Source organism: Triticum urartu, chromosome 7A, assembly GCF_056163025.1.
Source record: "Triticum urartu cultivar PI428250 chromosome 7A, HENAU_Tu73, whole genome shotgun sequence".
Classification (NCBI taxonomy): Eukaryota; Viridiplantae; Streptophyta; class Magnoliopsida; order Poales; family Poaceae; genus Triticum; species Triticum urartu.
In genome coordinates this window covers 67,580,301-67,586,301 of record NC_141879.1, presented here as the reverse complement: position 1 = coordinate 67,586,301, position 6,001 = coordinate 67,580,301, and positions in this window count along the sequence as shown.

The window sequence follows — 6,001 nt, the reverse complement described above, 5'->3', positions numbered from 1 at the left end:
GCCCCTCCCCCCATGCCGCCGCTCCCCCGACCACCGACGCCATCTTCTCGCCGCCGTCAGGCTCTCTCTCTCTCTCTCTCGGACCAAATTTGGTCGTTGCAGATCAACCCGTACCCCCTCAGCCCCGGCAACCCCAACCATGATGACGACGTCCTCAACCCTGACGCCGACCCCCTTAGCCCCGGCGACCCCAACCATGATGCCGACGTCCTCAACCCTGACGCCGACCTCCTTAGCCCCGGCGACCCCGACGCGCGGTGAGCCACCCCTCCCTTTTCTTGATCCTCAGAATGGGTAGCTAATTTGATAGCATAGCAGTCCCATTTGTTCTTCGGGTATTGTGCATTTCTAAGTATTCTTAGTCATATGCTAGTGATTAGCAATTTCTACATTTATCATGAGCTAAAGAAACGAGTGTTTACATCTCATATTCATATGGAGATGTTCTAGCAGTGTAGAGTTGTGCATCGATGTTTACAATTAAGCACCCATATAGTTAAATAACAATAAGACTTCAAGCCTTTTGCAAGCTATGTTGAACCTCGTGATGTACTGAACTAGCATCTATCGATCGCTGTAAAAAGCAACAATCATTTGCGCTTACGGTATCAGCAAGATCATGCATGAGATCATACTAGTTTTCTACCAATATGAAAGAGTGCACCAGTGTCATTTTGAATGTTAGATAGCCCATGGTGCCAATATAAATCTGTGTGTTATTTTACTAGAATGTATGGTGTCCCAGCAGTGGCATATGGTACTGTTCACGCTACACTATGATGAAAAGTACCACTTTTGCTATGATAAATATGTAGTGCGGATGGTAGTGAAATGCTACTTCAGCGCATAGTGCTTATTGTGATTTGCAGGGAAACCGATTGCCAGTGACCTATGTTTTGCCGGAAATGTTGACTCATTTCCATTCCGGCAAATTTCAGGCACTCTATATGTGCACTTTCTACCATAGGTCATGCCGAAATTTTCCGTGAATTTCGGCATGACTTGTGCTAGAAGGTTGGACATATCAAGTGCTGGAGATTTGTCGCGACGAAAATGAAATGACATTCAGGCAAAACAAAGTTCACTTTTTGTCATTATTCACTTTATTATATAAAGCTAAATAATTAAACGACTACAACATTGAACCCTAGCAAACATGACCGATGATGAGGCCACAGGTTCTCAGTCCCAAGAAGGTCGAGCACATGCCTACCTCGACTTTCTAGTGGATCAGGAGAGACAAGATGGGTGTCGGGATGCCCTTGTCATGACGGACAATGACGGTGCTGGCACCGGCACCGACACTGATGCCACCAACACCGGCACTGAGACGGGCCCTGCCGATGTTTCTAACGACAGCACGGATGGTTGGACCTCCCAAGCCCGTGAAGGAAAGAAGGCAAAGAGGACACGCCGCCCGAATGAGCTCGGCACCGGAAGACTGGTGGTCATGGCGGTGCACCCTGGCGAGTTTGAGCCAACAAAGTCGCAAGAGTTGGCAATGTGTTACGACAACCAACTAGCATGCATCCTACGGGATACCGCTAATGTCAACACCACAAAAATATGGAAGAATGAACATTTGAAGAAGCTGCTCCTAACTAGGTTCCACACAAGATTCATGTTCCTGGGTTGGAATGACGATGTCGACCCATGGGAAGATGATGCCATGAAAAAAAATAAACAACAAAGCCCCAGGGAAGTTCAGCAACGCATTAAGCGCTTGGAAAACTAGGGTGAAAAAGGCGATTGGAGTAAACAATGAAACCTACGCCAAGATTTTTGCAGACAATCCAAAAGTTACGATAGAGGACTTTGAAAAGTTCAAGGAGACTTGTAATGAAGAAGCTGCCAAGGCCAGGTCGGAGAGAGGCAAGTTACGTAGGGAACCACCGCCTTGGAAGTCGTGGTTACATGGGAAAGAGGCCCATGTGGGCTAAGGAGGACGCAGAACATGAACGTCAAGGGATACCAAACCCATTGCCCGATTCTCATGTGGGACCCCAAAAAAAGATATTTTTTCACCGACGGGACGGCTAGGCAATTCATGAGAATACTGGTAATTATCCTTTTACCACCTTACATATTTGCTTCTGATCAACGAAGTTTACTACATTCTAGTCGCATTCATAAACGATTCACGCTCCATTTTGCAGAGAGAGCAACACAAGCTTGAGGCCGAAAGCGACTCGTCAACTCAGTCGTCGGCGAAGTACAAGTGGGACAATCCTTTCAACGGGGACATGAACATAATGATGGGACACCCGCCAGGCCAGCGGCGCAATATGGACGTGTGCACGGCGTCAGGGATGGCGCCATGTGGAAATACTATTATAACGAGGACCCCAAAGCGAAAAGACATAGAAAGAAGTTTAGTCAAGTGACTATCGACGAGAAGGTGATGAGGGCAATCGAGAAAACAAGAGCTCCAAGTTGAGGCAATCGGAGAAGCAATAGTTTCCTATAGAAAGGATATGACAGCTGCCTTTACAAGCTTGATTCCAATTGTGGTCAGTTGGGTGCAACAAAATCCAAATGTGACGCCAACTGATTTTCCCGCGCCCAGCTTCATTAGGAGCAATTCAATGAACACCACACCCACACCCGTACCTACTATGGCAACTGCACGCGCACCTACTCCGCCAGCACCTGCTCCCGCACCCAGCTCTCACAACAGCCCTAGCTCCGTCTCTGGCTTGATTGTCAGGCCGTAGACATAGGCTGAGCTCGATGCCCTCACGGTAAATACGCGTCGCACCCTCATCAACACAACTAATTAATTAATTTTCTGTTGCCGTTCTTTTTGGATCTCTGATGACACACGTATGCATGTCTTCACAGGCCGACTCCACACCGGGCACCCTCCTTGACCACATGACACTACAAAAAAATACACTTCTGTGATGATACGTGTTTGTCACAGTAGGTCACGTTTTCTGTCATGCATGTACATCCATGACGATTTTATGACAGAATCAAGATAGTCATACATGTGTTGTCGTAGAAGTGTTCCATGACATTACCAAAATTATCATCACGGAAGTGTCCACTTCCATGACGATAAATCGCGCGTCACAGAAGTGCTTTCGTCAAGGGTGACTGACACGTGGCATCCACCGTAACGGAACACCGATAAGCTATCGGGTCAGGTTTTGGATCCGATAACCCGTTAACAGCCCCGACCAATGGGGATTTTACACGTGTAAAATCATCATTGGCTGGAGCAGACACGTGTCAGGTCCGCGCTGGCATAGGTGTCACTCATCAAATGGGCGAGACGCGCCTATGATATGCTGACAAGTGGACCGGCCCATGAAGTTCAAATGGGCCGGCCCAACTGATGGCCCATAAGATTTTGCGGACCATAATGGGCCGGCCCAGCTAAAGGCCCATGAGATTTTGCGGACCATAATGGGCTGGCCCAGCTAAAGGCCCACAAGATTTTGCGGGCCATAATGGGCCAGCCCAGGTAAAGGCCCACAAGATTTTTGTGTGCCATAATCGGCCGGCCCAGGTAAAGGCCCACAAGATTCTTGCGGATCATAATGGGCCGGCCTAGCTAAGGGCCCACGAGATTTCGCCGACATTAATGGGCCGGCCCAACTGTAGGCCCACAAGATTTTGAGGACCCTAGTAGCCAGCCCATTAACTGGCTGCCATGTTTTGGGCCAAATGCCGGCCCAGATCAGGTCCGGCCCTTTAAGAGGCTTTGGGCTCAATTATGGCCCATATTAGATTCATCCCGTCAACTGGACACTATGCTTTTGGGCCCACTTGCTAAAGGCCCACTTAGTAATTCGGCCTGGTATTAGTTTTGGCCTATTAAGGGCCCGTTTAACATTTCGGCCCAATATTAATTTCGTCCTGTTAAAGGCCCATCATACAGTTGGGCCTAACTACGGCCCAGTTTGCATCCGGCCTGCTCGCAGCCGATATCTGATTGGGCCAAACAAGGACCGAGACAATTTTGGCCTGTTAAAAGCCCGTGATTTGATTCGCACAATCATGGGCCGGGGTTCATTTCGGGCTGCTGCCGGCCCGTGAGCTGTTCGTCTCGTTTTAGGCCCAACCTACATCGTGATTGCATGACAGCCCGATTATGTATCGTAATTTTACGGTTTGGCCGGTTTACTGCGAAATAACTGCAGCATCGTGAATAAGAAAAAACCTAGACTATACAATAAAGAAATTACGGCATATTACATCCATTGGGCATCAAAGTTCGCCAATATGATAATAAAGCACAAGCAGACAGCAGATTACATACACTGGGCATCAAAGATCGCCACCAGTGCAAATAAACACGCCGACAAAATAATATACAAAACTTACAGCACTTCAATAGAATTCAAGAAAGGTTAGCCCTACTGGGGAGCTGCAGCGCAAGCAGCTGAGCAAGATGATGAGACTGTGCTTGCTCAACACTTATACCTTCCTAACTCTGGAAGATAAACAAGCAGACAGATGACAGGTTTTGCACATAAAAGTATTAGTGCGGACAATTCATCACATTTCTTACTGACGAATAAAGTGACACAGTTTAAAATTGCATTAACACAATATGTTATTGTTCAGGTCAAGACATGGCAGGAAATGACATTGTGAAGGAGTTGGCAGCTTCACGACACCACTGGATTATAGATCAAGAACTCATAAGTATCAATGGTTAGTGTGCTGTCAATTTATACCATTTCAGATTGGCAAATAAAGAGACGGTTTAATTAATAATAGAATGATATGACATTGTTCATAGTTAAGACACTGCAGAATATGACATTGTGTTGTAGTGGGTAGGTTCACCACACCACTGGATTACGGATGAAGAACAGAAGCATACATGCAGTGCAAAAGAAGATCACTTGTTCTGTATAGTTTAATTTACATGGTATGAAGAAGGAACTTGGTTGTACAACTGAAAACTTAAATTGAGAAAGGACAAACTTTTGTTTATGAAAACATAATAAACTTTAAACAAGCAATTTGATGCAGAACACCGCATGGGCCGCCGGCCGGACCACCGGCCCCCACTTCCTGTGTTCCTCTGCCACCCCCACCCCCACCCCCGCCCCAACCCCCACCCGTGACGAGTTTTCTTCATTCGGCGAGGCCCCAGAACCACCCGAGCCCCTTCGATTGCACCGGCGAAGTCCGGCGAGCTCTGAAAAATCGACTGACCCAATTTTGAAATTTAGTCTACTGTGATTTAACTAGTGTGGAATATAAAAGGGGAAAACCATAAGCATTGGGAATATAGTGTTGAGCGTGCCATGGTGGATCTGAAGGTGCAAACCGGACAAAGGCAACTTCGCAACCAAGACAAGAAATTAGAGTAAAGCAGTGGCGATCTATTTTCTTGCTGCGATAAATAAGTTGAGCAGATACGAAAGAGTACCGCCTCTGGTACGATGCCGTGTACGCATCTGCTGAGAATTTGACGGTGCTGTGGTAGCGATGGCTGTCGGCGACGTGGAAGCAGATCTAGGAGGGTAGACGGTGGCGGCGGGGCGTGGTGGACGAGACGGTCGTATGAGCAGCGCCGGCAAGGTGGACGACGGCGGGGATGAAGCGAGAGGACGGGATGCAAGGATCTCGGTCCGAAGCCGTGGATGAGATAGGTCGATCTCTTGTAATGGACGACGGCGTAGGGGTATCAGCTCCGGCATGGTGGAGGAGGACGGCGGTGGATGGGGTGGCGGACGGCGACAGACGGAGGAGGGTGGGATGGAGAGGGTGTTTTGGCGCCCACGGAGTATGAATGGGGAAAAGGCAGGTAGAGAGGAAGGGGGGACCATGTATTCAGGGCGTGCTTGTCTCAAATGCGAGGAAATTTACAAACTTAGCTCCCATTTCAAATTTATACTACGTCACAGCAACATTATGAAGGAAATATGCCCTAGAGGCAATAATAAAGTTATTATTTATTTCCTTATATCATGATAAAAGTTTATTATTCATGCTAGAATTGTATTAACCGGAAACATAATACATGTGTGAATACATA